This window comes from Hyaena hyaena, unplaced genomic scaffold, assembly GCF_003009895.1.
Source record: "Hyaena hyaena isolate Hyena2069 unplaced genomic scaffold, ASM300989v1 scaffold_116, whole genome shotgun sequence".
In the NCBI taxonomy this organism is placed as follows: Eukaryota; Metazoa; Chordata; class Mammalia; order Carnivora; family Hyaenidae; genus Hyaena; species Hyaena hyaena.
In genome coordinates, this window is record NW_024080748.1 from 1,468,182 (window position 1) to 1,484,549 (window position 16,368).

The following is a 16,368-nucleotide window of genomic DNA, read 5'->3' on the forward strand; positions in this document are numbered from 1 at the left end:
AAAAATAAATTTATTTGGTCTCTCCAATAGATGGGTTCTGGGCAGGCCGTTTGACAGCTGGAGACTCTCTAATTCATTGTTATCTTGTGCACCTCGTGCTCTTTGAGCCCAGGAGCCCAAGGAGCCTCCCGGAGACCTGCCACCTACAGAAACCACAGCCCTTCACCGGTGCAGGTGACAAGCTGCAGGTGCAGGCCAGGCCGAAGCATCAGAATCCTCATTCTGGCCTCGCTTCTGCCGGGTGTGCCAGGAGCCAAATGAGGCCCGCGGCCTCGCGCAGCCTCACGGGCCAGTGATTCGCCTCCTTGTGGCCTCAACCGGCTTTTCTGTGGTTTTCCTCCATTCTCTTCATCTGCCTCTTGAGGGGGCGGCCACGAGCTGGGCTTTGGAGTCCTGCCCATGAGGCGGAGCGTGGTCGCCGAGGGAGCGAATTTCTTCTGTGTCCCCGGCAACCTGCGCGCCTCCCAGTCAGGGGTGGCTGGCCCTTCACCTGTGTGAGTGGGGCCCGAAGTACCGTGTGCTTGGCAGTCCTCCGCCCTGGAATTACGGAGTCTGGGCTGGGTCCTGGGGCCAAGGGCTGGGTGAGGGGGAAAACGAGGGTGGTGAGGGGAGGAAGAGTGGTGTGACTGCCCTGTCACCGTTGGTGGAGCAGCCCCTTTGTCTTCCCTAGTTCTTAATCCCTCTTAACTGTTCACCCTCCTCTTCCTCCCCTTGGTTTACCTCTGGATGCTGGGCTGCTGGCCAGAAACTACCCAGCTGCTTTGCCAGTCAGTTTTGTTATTCCCTGTTGGGTCTGCAGCACCTCCTTCCCCAGTGGGACCCAGGGGTTCTCTATATGCCCGCTCTCGCTGCAGACCTATGCCAAATTTGGAAGTGGCTTTGGCAGTTTTCCCTCACTCTTTTAGGTTTCCAAGATGGCAGCGGTCAAGTGTGAACTTCTTAAGAAATTCACTTCAGAGGAGGCCATTCATCACCAGTAAGATCTCCATTCTAGGAAGTGGATTGGTTGGTACAGCCTGTGGAGTCAGCATCTTATCAAAAGTAAGGTATGTGCTCTGTGCCTTAGGGTTAACCAGGTTTCCCTTCTTTGGATGTAAGGCAGCTGCATATAGTTGTGCAGGTTGTGTCCAGTTAAAAATGGGGCAAGTAGGGGCCTTATCCAGTCCCTGCTGGCTTAGCCCAGAGGCACTGGTGGGCCTTTCTAACTGTCCCACCCAGAGGGGGTTGCTTTCTCTAGGTTTTGGGGTGGTTTTTTGTTTGTTTGTTTGTTTTGTTTTTGAGAGAGCACACATGTGGGAGAGGGAAAGAGGGAGAGAGAGAATCTAAAGCAGGCTCCATCCCCAGCATGGAGGAAGCCCAGTGATATGGGGCTCGACCTCACCATCGTGAGATTATGACCTGAGTGGAAATTAAGAGTCCCACGCTTAACCAAGTGAGCCACCCAGGTGCCCCTGCTTTTTCTAGTTTTTATGATGGTATCCTATGTGTTAGAATGTTGACATAATCCTTTCACCCATGTGATGGCAGGATGAAGTACCCCTTTGCTTGACTAGGAAACAGCTCACACACATGCAACAAAGAAATAGGTGGTAGAAAAAGGTGTACAATCCGTCAGTTGTGGTAGGTGCCCTACTACCACCAATATAATGGTCTCTTTCCTTTAAAAGCCTCTCTCTTATTTCCTCTTCTCTATCTTTATTTCCCTTCTTCCTCATCCCTGTTAGGTTAGTTTTACTGTTTAGTTTTAGTATTGATGCAGCAGATAAACTTAGCTTCCAGTTAAATGACTAGACACATGATTAAAAGGATTCTGACCCCTAAGAACACTACTCTGCTCTGAACCCATAATGTTTTAGTAAATCATAATAAACTCTTGGAGCTATGCTTTGCTCTTCTTAATGGAACATATGTAAAATTTCCTTAAGCTACCCTTCTGTAGCCTTTAATCGTGGCCCTGGATTTGACCTAGATGACATAAGTATCTGAAAGGCACTAAGAACATCAGCTGCTGTCACTGGCTGCTGCTAGCAATCATATGAAATCCCAATGGTTCAATTTGTCCTAGCAGCTATGATGCCTTTAACAGCAGTGCCCTTCTTGCTAATGAAGAGTTGCACATACATGAAAGCCAATGTATTTGTTGTCAACATCAATAATAATGAAAAAATGCTTTATGTGTGCTGTCTAATAAAACCCTGAAAGTAATTACTAGATCTATTTTTTAATTTAAAAAATATTTAATAGTTTGTATTTATTTTTGAGACGGAGAGAGACAGAACATGAGCGGGGGAGGGGCAGACAGAGAGGGAGACACAGAATCCGAAACAGGCTCCAGGTTCTGAGCTGCCAGCACAGAACCTGATGCGGGGCTCGAACCCACGAATTGCGAGATCATGACCTGAGCTGAAGTCAGACGCTTAACCAACTGAGCCACCCAGGCCCCCCGTAGATCTATTTTATAAGGGAGAAAAAAGAGCACAGACTATCTCAAGTCGCATGAATAGGTAAGTATACAGATTGTATGTACAAAAGACCTTGAAGTAAAAGATGTATGTATTATATCTGTTTTGAAGAGCCTTTCTGAAAGTGTTTGGGCCCTAGCCCTAAAAAAACCCAAGATAATAGGCACAAACTCCTAGAGCTTGAATTCTATGATGTGACGGCTATAGTATTTGTAGATCTTAGAATGTGGTGCCCAATCCCCGTACAAAGTCCCAGGTTAAGGCTCACTTTAATCTGTCCCTCTCCCGATCCTAGATTCTGCAACTTCCTTCATTCAAGGAGGTGGCGATATCTTAAAAGCTCCTTGCTTATAAGGAAGGAATTCTCGGTACAAATTGTTTAGTACTCTATTGGCAGAAATTTATCGTACAAACCTAGTAGGGAAACAGCAATGTTTTGGAAAATGACTGAATTATACCATAATACATAAGCTTTCACTACTATAATGTGATGTTCACGAGGGCAGACATCTTTATTTCATTTATTCTTGTATCCCAAGTCTAGAACCATGCCTAGTGTAGTAGACACTTAGTAGTTGAATGAAAGAATAAAAGTCAAATGTGTGTTAAAAGGGAGAAAGCACAGGTCAGTGAATGCAGAGTGTGGATATTCTACCCATTTTCATTTTTATAAACATGCAAAGTGTCCAGAGAGACTGAGTTAAAATGTTTGTTTTTTTTTTTAATGTTTTTATTTATTTCTAGGAGAGAGAGAGACAGCGTGAGCAGGGGAGGGTCAGAGAGAGAGGGAGTCACAGACTCTGAAACAGGCTCCAGGCTCTGAGCTGGCTGTCAGCACAGAGCCCGACGCAGGCCTCGAACCCACGAACCGCGAGATCATGACCTAAGCGAAAGTCGGACGCTTAACCGACTAAGCCACCCAGGCGCCCCTGAGTTAAAATGTTTTTAATAGACTTTGCTTTTAGACTTTATTTTTTTAAAGAATAGTTTTAGAGTTACAGAAAAGTTGAGAAGATAGTACAGAGTTCTATCCTTATCTCACATCCAGGTATTAACATCATACCTTAGTATGGTACAAATGTATAAATGCCAGTTCATTATTGTTAACTAAAGGCCATATGTTACCCAGATTTCCTTAGTTTATACCTAATGTCCTATTTTCTATTCTAGGATCCCATCCAGGATATCACATTACATTTAGTGATCGTATACCTTAGGCTCCACTAGACTATGACAGTTTCTTAGACTTTGCTTTTGATGGTTGGCAGTTTTGAGGATTACTGGGATGGTATTTTGTGGAATGCCCTTCTATTGGAATTGTCTGGTATTTTTTTCATGATTAGATTGGGGTTATGCATTTTAGGGGGACGGTCAGCACAGAGCCCGATGCAGGGCTTAAACTCACAAACTGGAAGATCATGACCTGAGGCAAAGTTGGACACTTAACCGACTGAGCCACCCAGGTGCCCACACAGTCACTTTTTTTTTTTTCAGTGAGAATTTTAGTATAAAGATAAAAGAAAATGTAGTTATAGAAAACATTTTTCAAGAGGCAATAAACTGATAAGGTTAAAAAATAAAACTAATACAAACAGATATACATGGAGAAGCATGTTTCCATTCACCCTTTTCCCCAATGTCTGTTATTAGCATCCATTTAAATTAGTTTTCTTGTGTATCTTCAAGTTTCTTTTGCAGATACAAATATGTTATCTTCCCTTCTTTCTGACATATAAAGTAGCATGCTAGAAATATAGAGTACTGATTGGTTTTTGCAGGTAATATTATCTGATTATAGAACTATAAACTTTTAGAGTTGGAAAGGGTCTTATTTATTTAAAAAACTGTTACTGAGCTCTTATGTGCTAGGGAGGTGCTAAGTACCAGAGTGCAGATGAATAAACACTTCCTATTCCCAAGGAGTTCCTAATTAAAAATTTTTTTTCAAGTTTATTTATTTTGAGGGAGATGGAGACAGCATGAGCAGGGGAGGAGCAGAGAGAGAGATAGAGAGAATCCTAAGCAGGCTCCGCACCATTAGCACAGAACCCGATGCAGGGCTCAAACCCACAAAACCGTGAGGTCATAACCTGAGCTGAAACCAAGAGTGGGGCACTTAACCAACTGAGCCCCCCAGGAGCCCCAAGGAGCTCCTAGTTTGATGAGAAATTCCTTCTGCGGAGTCTCAGCTTTATCACTGTACAGCCTCAGCTTAAGAGGCGCTCACTCTCTTTAGAGACTGTTCTGTTTATTAAACGAAACAGTTTCTATTTTTTTTTCCTAATTGTGAACTGAAACAGTCTTCTTTGTAACTTGTATCTCTTCTAGTTTGGGCTTTTATATCATGGGATAGTGAACATACTACATCTTCTTTGAGCCTAATAACTCATAAGATACACATAGATTGCCAGTATAAGAATTTTCTTTCACTCTCCACTTAATCAGGAAGTTTACTCCCTCCCTGCTTTCGACTGATTTCTTTTAGGACTCGAGTGATGAGCTTGCCTTTGTGGATGTTGATGAAGGCAGACTGATGGGTGGGACGGTGGATCTTCAATATGGCAGCCCTTTCATGAAAATGCCAAATATTGTTTCTAGCAAAGGTTAATATCATAGTTAAATACTATAAATATCTGAATGCTACATGAATAAATATGAAAACTGGATCTTTATTTCCTTTTATGAAGACTTCCTCAGTTCTCGTTTTTATTAAAAAAATTTTTTTAACATTCATTTTTGAGAGTGACAGACAGAGTGTGAGTGGGGGAGGGGCAGGGAGAGAAAGGGAGACACAGAATCCGAAGCAGGCTCCAGGCTGTGAGCTGTCAGCACAGCGCCTGACGTGGGGCTTGAACTCACGGGCCAAGAGATCATGACCTGAGCTGAAGTCGGATACTTTAACCGACTGAGCCACCCAGGCATGCCTCCTCAGTTCTTATAAAGGTGGTTGCTCCCTACTCTGTACACTCATAACATCTTGTTCAGATTTCATTAAGTTTTACTTCATTTAGTTTCCGGGTTTCCTACAGCACCAGACTGGGTCCCTGTGAGCAGCGGTAACGGTAGCTACCATGACAGTCATCATGCACTGATTGTCTATTTTGTGCCAGACACTTGTGCCAGAGCTAAGCCCTTTATGCATATTATTTAATACTTAGCACAATGCTGTGAGGTTTTACAGATGATGCACCTGTGAACTGAAGTTAAATAAAAGAGTAAGGATTTGAACCCAGTTCTATTTGACTCAAAAGCCTAAGTTCTTAACTACTGTACTTTATTTACGTGGCACCCATGAGATACTTATTTGAAAAAAAGTCTGAACCGAGATCTCCTGGTTAAGAGCCTTTTCACACCACCTGTTTCTTTAAGTAAATATTCTCATTTACGAGACTAATATACATCTTTATTTCTTATTCTATGAAGTACAAGAGGTATGTTAGGTTTTTAAAAAATGTACAAGAAACAGTTAGTGAAGTTTAGTAAAACCTTGGGACATTTCTCAAAACTAGAAGAGTCCTGCAGGCATTGTAGAAGATCTAAGGGAGCCCAATCTTTAGTAAACACAGTGTGGTAATTGAGCCGTACAGGAAATGTGTACTTAAATGTCAAATGTTTTCTTCCATAATATATTTTCTATTTAAATCTTTCCCCAGATTACTTGTCACTGTAAACCCCAGTGTAGTGATTATCATGGCAGGTGCACACCAGATAAAAGGAGAATCAGGCTTTGATTTAGTCCAGCAAAATGTGTCCATGTTTAAAATGAATGATTCCCAGTATTATCCAATATAGTCACCACTCCGAACTGATTATTGTTTTCCAATCCAGGTCAGTTTTGTTTTGACTGAATGTTGAGTGAGGAATTTTTGTGGAGGGGGGTGATGGGGTTAGGCTTGGTAACTTGTAGAAAAATATATTTAAACTGGAATCTAGTGATATAACCGGAATCTGTTCCAGTTTTGTTAATGTTACATACTTTGCACGGTTATGATCAATGTGTACTATCATGAAGATTTCTTTAAACACTAGGATGTATGATTACATAATTTGCTTAATTATAATGACTTTTAAAGTTTGCATTCTAAAGGTTTCATATCTGAGTTGTTTTCCAGATTATCGAGGGTGCAGAAGTGAAAGTAACACTACAGTTCACTGCCTGACTTTCCAAAATTGTACAACTCCTCACTGGTGCGTAAATAAAGTGGACAAATTCAAGATATATTTTGGAGGTAAATTGTGCAGGATTGTGTGTAGTGAGGGACCGGGAGGAATAAAAGATATTTTTTCCTCAAGCAACTGATTGGATGGTGGCTCCCTTTACCTCGGTTGGGATGCTTTCAAAGGGGTGGGAGTCAATGAGGGAAGTAGGAGAGGGTATTGGGTTTAGGGGAGAAAAATCAAGACTTCCATTTGGGATGTGTTAAATTTAAAGTATCTTGAAGATAGTCAAGAAGAAATATCAGATAGGTAGCTGATTGAGTCTGGAGCTCAGAAATCTACGCTGAGATATTTAGGAAAATTACTGCATTTTAAAGTCATTTGGAATAGTTTTTGTCTGTGGGTAGGCCAAAACTTGAGTGCCTAAAGTTTATTCATTTAAATTTTGAAATCGAGGAACTGCATTTAAAATTTTGCTTTATAATCTTATAAAATATTTACATGGCTACAAGAAGTCTAGCTTCTATCTCTGTCCCCTTTTCCCTTTAGTCTTCACTTTAAGATAAGGAGCCATCAGAAATTGTTTATAGTTTTTTGTTTCTAGGTACACTTTTCTCCATTTTCCTCTTTAATAGATCATGAAGATTACTCCATACTAGTATTCAGACGTGTCAATTACTGTTAGCTTTGTGGTAAGTTTTGAAATCAGGAGGTATTAACTCCTCCAACCTTGTTATTTTCAAGATTGTTTTGGCTCTGGAGTCCTTTGCATTTCCACATAAATTTCATTCATTCATTCATTTAATATAATTTATCGTCAAGTGGCTAACATAGTGTGTAAAGAGTGCTCTTGGTTTATGGGGTAGATTTCCGTGATTCATTGCTTAAATACAATACCCAGTGCTCATCCCAACAAGTGTCCTCCTCAATGCCATCACCCATTTTCTCATCAGATCTCTGTATTTAAGAGTCTCTAACAGTTTGCCTCCCTCCCTCTCTGTTTGTGACTATTTTTTTCCTTTCCCCCATGTTCTTCTGTTAAGACTCTCAAGATCCACATGAGTGAAAACGTATGATATCTGTCCTTCTTGGATTATTTCACTCAGCATAATACCTTCTAGTTCCATCCACATTGCTGCAAATGGCCAGATTTCATTCTTTCTCATTGCCAAGTAGTTTTCCATCATATATATAAACCCCATCTTCTTGATCCATTAATTAGTTGATGGACATTTAGGCTCTTTCCATGATTTGGCTATTGTTGAAAGAACTGCTATAAACATTGGGGTACATGTGCCCCTATGCATCAACACTCCTGTATCCCTTGGGTAAATTCCTAGTAGTGCCATTGCTGGGTCATAGGGTAGTTCTATTTTTTTTTCTTTTTCTTTTTTTAATGTCTAAGTTCTATTTTTAATTTTTTGAGGAACCTCCAAACTGTTTTCCGGAGTTGCTGTACTAGTTTGCATTCCCACCAACAACAGTGTAAGAGGCTGCCCGTTTCTCCAGCATCTATAATTTCCTGAGTTGTTCATTTTAGACACTCTGACTGGTGTGAGGTGGTATCTCAGTTCCACAAAAATTTTAGAACAAGCTTGTTAATTTCTGCAACCAGCCAGCCAACCAACCAACCAACCAACCAACCAACCAATCCTGCACAGATTTCGATAAAGAGTATATGGAGTCTGTAGACTTATTGTGGTAGGATTTCCGTCATGACAACAGTAAGTCTGTTGATGTCCATAGGATGTCTTCCCATTTATTTATTTAAGCCTTCTCATTACTTTCAGCAATGTTTTACCATTTTCAGTGTACAAATCTTCCACATTTTTAGATTTTAGATTACGTTATGAGATCTTAGATTCAGATTTTCACAAGATCATATTGTCTGTGAATATAGTTTTATTTTTTCTTTCTAATCAGCATGGCTTTTCTTTCTTTCTTGGAGAATTGCCTTGGCTAGAGCCTCCAATACAGTGTTGCATAAGTGATGAGAGTGGACCTTGTCATCTTAGCTCCCAATTTAAGTGTAATGTTAGTTGTATGTTTTTCATAGATCCTCTCTATTGTATTAGGGATGTCCCCTTCTATTCTTAGCTGAGGATTTTTACCATGAGTGGGTGTAGGGTTTTGTCAAATGTTGTTTTTGTGTGTGTGTGTGTGTGTGTGTGTCTCTCGAGACGATCCTTTTGTTTGTTTGTACTTTATTCTATTAATGTATTATGCCAGTTTGTTTTTTGGATTTTAAACCAATTCTGGGATAAATCCTCCTCAGTCATTATGTATAATCTATTTCATTGCTGCCGGATTTGGTTTGGTAATATTTTGTTAAGGATGTTCACATTTATATTCTTGAGGGAAAATGTTTTTCCAGAGAGCTCTTTGTCTACCTACCTGGGATTGTTTGAATGTTTAGTAGAATTCCCTAGTGAAGGCAGTTGGGCTCAGGCTTTGCTTTTGGGAAGATTACTGATTTGATTTAATCTCTTTCTGTTGTGTGTCTATCCACATTTTCTATTTGAGTAAGTTTCAGGAGTTTCTGCCTTTGTAGGAATTTACCTATTGATGTAAATTATCTAACTTATTGGCTTATGGTTGTTCATAATCTTATTTCTCTGAGGTGAATAGTGATGGCCCCCTCTAGCATTCCTGATTTTAGTAATTTGATTCCTTCTCTTTTTCTTGGTCAATCTAGCTTGGCTAGCCTAGGTGTTTCAATTTTTTGATCTTTTCAAAGAACCCATTTTTGATGTCATTAATTTTCTCTATTGACTTTGTATTTTTTTTATTTCCATCCTACTCTTAATTGTTTTTGTCTCTCTCCTTTGGGTTTAGTGTGCTCTTTTTGTTGTTTTAAGATAGGTTAGGTCACTGATTTGAAATCCTTTTTGTTTTATAGTGGAGGTTAATGGGTATTGATTTCTCCTTAAGCTATGAAAAGCTGCATCCCATAAATTTTGGTATATTGTGTTTTTGTTTCGTTTGTCTCAAGTACTTTTAAACTAAGGCATTTTTTTTTCTCTTTTGAGGAGCAAGAGCTAAATTTTTTATTTCTTGCATTTGAAGTATTCCTTGAGATCACCCTTGGCCTGAGAGTCTATGCCGTAGTCCTTAACTACCACGTAATAGCAACCAGTCTCCTTCCAGGGTTTTCCCACTGTCAGTTTTACAGAGGCCTACTTATTACCCTAGTTTCTCATTGTTGTCAACCTTAATTAGGCTAATCTGGTGTTCAACACAAAGGAGCTCCACCAACTTGACGTACATAGGCTCATCACATTTGGATGAAACCCACAAAGATGGGCTTAGTGCTTCTCTAAGGCTTTGCATCTTTATTATTCCACATGCGGGGCCACTGTGGTCATGAGGGTGGTCTTCAGCACCTCTTGTGAAGCAGTATTTTTTTTAATATATATATATTTTAAATTTATTTCTAGGAGAGAGAGAGACAGCGTGAGCAGGGGGGAGTCAGAGAGAGAGGGAGACACAGACTCTGAAACAGGCTCCAGGCTCTGAGCTGGCAGTCAGCACAGAGCCCGACGTGGTGCTCGAACCCACGAACCACGAGATCATGACCTAAGCGAAAGTCAGACGCTTAACCAACTAAGCCACCCAGGCGGCCCTTGTGAAGCGGTATTAATGCCTAACCTCCAGCAGCAGAGCCTTCCTAGGCCGTGGCTCATAGGTGGAGGCAAACCTTAAGCACATCTGACCCTCTGCCTCTGTACAGCTCAACAGTGGGAGGGAGTCTTTCTAAGGTTTTGTTTTGAACACTCATTACTTAGGGGAATGTGTTAATTTTTAAATATTCATGAATTTTTCAGATTTCCTTATGCTGTTGACTTCTAATTTCTGTTCTGGCATGAGAATATACTTTGCATTTCAACTCTTAAATTTGTTAGGATTTATTTTGTGGCCTAGCATATGGTCTGTCATGGGAAAGATTCCATGTTCACTTGAGAATGTATATTCTGCTGTTCGGGGTTTTGTGTCACTTAGTTCTCATTGGTTGATAGTATTTGGTTGTTCAGGTCTTCCGTATCCTTGCTGATTATCTGAATAGTTCTATCCATAATTAAGAGTGCGGTGTTGGAAGTTTTCAATTATTGTTACTGAATTTTTTACTTTTCCCTTCAGTTTTGCTTCATGTATTTTAGGCGCCTTGTTTAGAACTGTTATAACTTCCTGATGAATTTATTTTTTCATTTTATAAAACATACCTCTTTGTTTTTAGTAAATTAAAAAATTTGATATAAATAGAACAACTTAGGTTCCCATTTGTATGGTGTATAATTTTCCATCCTTTTACTTTCAACCTGTTTATATACTTATATTTCTTTTTATCCCAGTTAATGGTGTAATATTTGTTTCAGGTGCTATTTATATCTTTAAATCTACAGTGTATTTCATCTACAGAGCAATATAATTAGATCTTGGTATGTCCAGTCTGAAAAACTCTGTGTTTTGAATAGATTATTTACATTGAATGTTTTTATTGATATGTTTGGATTTGCTTTGGCCATTTTGCTATTTGCTTTCTTTAGGTCTTATGGGTTTTTTTTTTTTTTTGTTCCTCAGTTTCTCCCTTACTGACTGTTTTGCATTAAGGAAGTATTTTCTGAAGTACCATTTTAATTCCTTTATTTATTTTTTTTGAGAGCATGTGTGAGTGTGTGGAGGAGGGCCAGAAGGGGAGAGAATCTTAAGCAGACTTTACACCCAGTGTGCAGCTCGATGCAGGGCTTGATCTCATGACCCTGAGTTCATGACCTGAGTTGAAATCAAGAGTTGTAACTGACTGAGCACCCAGGCCCCTGCCTTCATTCATTTTGAAGTACTGTTTTTGATTTTTTTTTTTTTAGTGGTTACTCTTGGGGTTACAATATACAAGTTAACATACCATGATCTACTTCACATTTTTGCACATTTAATTCCAACAAAATGTAGAAACCCCCCTCCATTACAGCATCAATATCTCACTGACTTACTATTTTGTCTATATATTACAAATCAATAAGACAGCACTATAATTATTGTTGTACATAATCTTATGTCTTTTGTAGAAGAGAAAACTATATATCTGTAGTGTTTATATTGTTTATTTTTTCAATTTCTAGTAGTCTTTTTTAAAAAGGATCAACTCTCTCTCTCCCTGTCTCTGCCCCTTGCTCACTTGCATGTGCTCTCAAATAAGAAAGACTGAAAGTATGCATCAAACTGGAAAAAGACTTGATCAGAGTATTCATTTACTCATGTTTCTCAAAATTTTTTATGGAGTGAACCTACTATGTTTCTGCACAAGGACTATGCAAAGTGGCAACAAAATAATTTTTCATTAACATATTTCTATTGGGTAGCTACTGTTGGAATGGTGGGACAGTTGGAGTTGGAATGAAGAACTATGCTTTTCTTCTCTCCCATAAAACATCAGAATCAGATAAATCTAAAAATTGTATCATTTTAGATAAGAACATTTTCTGACATTCACTTTTTCTTCTCAGTGGATATCCCAACTTATGTAGCCTGGAAGCTGAGTGCATGTCCCCAAAACCATGTTACTGGGAATGACTGTAATCTAGAAACTGCCCATTTCTGTTTCTTGATTGGGTAGAGGCTTGACATCCATTCTGAAAGCTGTCGTGGGTTGGTCCTTGGAGAGCACGGAGACCTGACTGGTAAGCCTAAAAGTACCACTGAGCTGTGCATTCTCTGAAATATATTTAGACTATGTTGATCATGGAGATATTTCATCATAAAGTAAAATAGCTCCTGAGTGGGGGAAGAAGCACTGTTATTCCACGCTAGACCCTTTTAGTAGTGTATTTAGGTGCACTTTTGTAATAATCTACCAGAAAAACAAATTTGAAAATAGAATGGAAGATTATGAGACTTTTTTAAAATGTATGTTTATTTTGAGAGACAGCACAAACCTGTGAGAGAGTGGGGGAGGGGCAGAGAGAGGGAGAGAATCCCAAGCAGGCTCTGTGCTCTGTGGGCAGAGCCCGACATGGGCTTGATCTCCTGAACAGTGAGAGCATGACCTGAGCTGGAATTGAGTAAGATGCTTAGCCAACTGAGCCACCAAGGCATCCCAAGATTAGACTTTCTTAATACAGCACTAAGTAACATGATATAGTTTATATTTAACTTGGAGCACTCTAGAAAGGTCAGTACTGTAATCCGAGTAACATGAATTCTTCATATTAACAGAGAAAATTAGAAGAGGAGGGGTGCTGTGATGATAGTTCTTTTTAGTTTTTTCTAAGAACCCTTGAAATCCATTAATATAAAACTTGGTTATGGAAGACTGGAAGTGATAAAAGTTAAAGCTTATATCTAGTTGAAAGTTTAAAATTGTTACATTCTTGTCTGGAGACTCTTTACCAAGGTGATACAGTTATAGGCTCTATCCCTGGAGATTTTAGTTTAGCAGATTTGGGGCAGGATTTAGACATCTGAATTTTTGATTCAGAAAATTCTGTTGAACATGGATATTTGAAAACCACTCGGAGGGCGCCTGGGTGGCTCAGCTGGTTAAACATCAGACTTTGGTCAGATCTCAGTTCATGGGTTCAAGCCCCTTGTCAGGGTCTGTGCTGACAGCTCATAGCTTGGAGCCTGCTTCAGATTGTGTCTCCCTATCTCTGTTCCTCCCCCAGTTGTGCTCGGTCTCTCTCAAATAAACATTTAAAAAAACAACAACAAAAAACAAACCACTTGGGGCAGTTGTAACAGTTTTTCCAAGGCTTAAAAACTATCCTGTTATATAATACCGCGTAATAAAAGGATTTTTTGGTGTCATTTTCTTAGTTCTTATGTGGAGTGGAGTGGGTCCTGCTGAAGGATCTGAACTAAGAGGAACTGATAAAGAGCCTGGGCAGTGGGAAAATGTCCACAAAGTAGTAGTTGCCAGGTAAGACATTAGGTTTGCATTTTCAGTATCTTGGAAGTTAGATGTGAGCCTGAATTCTGCCAGGGGGATGAGATTAGCTCCCTTAAGTATATACATTGTTAGATTTCTCATACTTTTCATTAGCCCTTCTTTCATTTTTGTGTGATCATATTCACCAGATTATAAATTCTTTGTAAAGTTTTTATTCATTTTTGAAAAAGAAAGCACGTGGGGTGCCTGGGTGGCTTAGTCGGTTAAGCGTCCGACTTTTGCTTAGGTCATGATCTCGCGGTTCGTGGGTTCGAGCCCCGTGTCAGGCTCTGTGCTGCCAGCTCAGAGCCTGGAGCCTGTTTCAGAGTCTGTGTCTCCCTCTCTCTCTGACCCTCCCCTGCTCACGCTGTCTCTCTCTCTCTCCTAGAAATAAATAAAAATAAAAAAATAAAAATAAAGAGAAAGCGTGAGCAGGGGAGGGCAGAGAGAAAATCCCAAGCAGACTCTGTGTAGTCAGCTCTGTAGAACCTAATGCGGGCCTTGAACCCACAAGCTGTGAGATCATGACCTAAGCCGAAGTTGGATGCTGAGCCACCCAGGCACCCAATTAAGATTCTAAATTCTTAAGTAGTGCAGGACTGAGTCTGTCTCACTTATCACTGAGACTAACCCTATACACAGGAGGCACTGGCTTGTTGACTGACAATATATTCTTTTAAACTGTTTATATATAGTCTTTGTGGTAAAATTGATTTCATGTCAAAATTGATTTCATGTTAATTACTGTTATCTGTATACTTACTCTCATGACTGTTTACCTTAACTAACCAACTGGTATATTTCTAAGAGAAATTATTGAAGGAAACATTTCAGTTTGCGGCATTGTTAGATAGACTGCCACAAAATGGATGTTCAAATGACAGTTATTTCTTCTAACTCCATGGTGGTTATGAGATGATTAAAAAGAAAGGATCTATTTCTTGGAGTGCTGCCCTATCTGTAGCTGATTTAACAAAGTACTTTGAAGAATCTTAGGAGAGTGTATCCAGTTTCCACCATAAGTAAGGTAGAATGTTCATGCTCGAAAAATTATTTAACATTAACATACAATAGGAGTAAAAACATTTATGAGGGACAATTTTTAAAAAAATATTTATTTTTGAGAGAGAGAAAGAGAGAGCATGCGTGCACAGGGCAGAGAGAGTCGGGGATAGAGAATCCAAAGCAGGCTCCAGGCTGTCAGCACAAACCATGAGAGCGTGACCAGAACTGAAGTCAGACACTTATCTGACTGAGCCACCCAGGCATCCCAAGGGACAATTCAAGTCTATTTTTTGTTGCTGCTGAAGAGGCAGAGAAAGGGGGATGGTGGTGATACAGGAAATGATCTTTGTAGACCTTTGTCTTGGTATTTACTAGTTTCAAGAACAGAAAAAGGTATTTTGCATGTTTAAACTAGTAACATTGGGAAACACTGGGTAGGTCCTGCTCCATCTGAACTGCTCTCTGAGTTCTCATTATGTCCAATGAAGAGACAATAGTGCTTCCTTCTTGTCACAAAAGTATTCACAGTTAGTCTCCTGGCGAAGGGGAAGTTGAGGCCTGGGTAAGACTCCTTTGGGAGTCTGAATGTGACAGGCTAAAACAAAATGGAATTAAATGACTGGGAATAAAGTAATAGGACTTTTGAAGTGATTCCCAGCAAACATGGCAAAAGGCTGGAGCCTGTGTGGAAAGAAGGCTGATAAATATGTCTAACCATGTTTTAGACTGTCCTCTGTCCCACTGGTCTATTTTTCAGCCACAACGCATCCTACAAATAGTATGTTAAATACTCATTCACCAGCAACTGTTGTTTCTCCTATTGCAGACCTTTAAGAGAAGGAAGGAAGGAATCACTTTCAAGCCTTTACTTTCAGAGCCTCTATGGAAAATAAAAGAAGTATTCCTTAGTGTTCCTCGTATCCTGGGAGAGAATGGTATCACAAGTCTCACGAAGGTAAAGGTGACCCCTAGAGGAGTCTCATTTCAAAAAGAGTGCAGAAACCCTTTGGGAAGTTCAGAAGGAGCTCAAGCTTTAAAGTTACGTAAGGCTGCCATTCTGAAGTTATGGGAGAAGAGATAGCAGTTATAGGAAAAATATCAAATTTCTGAATAAACTTGAATTCCGAAAAGTGGAAAAAGGGGCAATCCCCTTTTCCTCCTGTTGGAGGATAGTATTTTGCAATTTATAGTTCTGCACCCGCAAGGGTGTGTTTGCCATTTGGTCCAAAAGAATGATGCGTGTTTCCTGTGTTTACAGAGATTCTGATTCTTCTGTCCTGGCTGGCTGATACCTATGTTCATTTATACAATATAAAAAGTTACACTTTCCTCTACAAAATGAAAATGAACGTATACACAAAACTAAATAGTAGTTCCAAAACTAATACTAAATCAAACCTTGATTTGACCTTGCTTGCTTTTATTCTGATAACCTTTACAAAAGATCTAAACTGTATAAACCCTTGAGTGATGACTGAGACCAAGATGGGCATTCTTGGGGCGCCTGGGTGGCTTAGTCGGTTAGGCGTCCGACTTTCGCTTAGGTCATGATCTTGCGGTTCGTGGGTTCGGGCCCCGCGTCGGGCTCTGTGCTGACTGCCGGCTCAGAGCCTGGAGCATGTTTCAGAGTCTGTCACTCCCTCTCTCTCCCTCCCCTGCTCACGCTGTCTCTCTCTCTCCTAGAAATAAATAAAACATTTAAAAAAAAAAAAAAAAAAAGATGGGCATTCTTCTCTTGGGAGAAATATAGTGTAGGCTGCCTGGCTTCCTAAATATTTTAAAAACATCTGAAATTAGAATGTTCTTTTTGTAATGTCATGA

At 39.9% G+C, this 16,368-nt stretch overlaps 1 pseudogene; it reads left to right on the forward strand.

Moving 5' to 3' along the window:
• Window positions 1–914: 914 nt before the first annotated feature.
• On the forward strand, window positions 915–15,693 carry LOC120234758 (annotated as a pseudogene).
• Window positions 15,694–16,368: the final 675 nt, after the last annotated feature.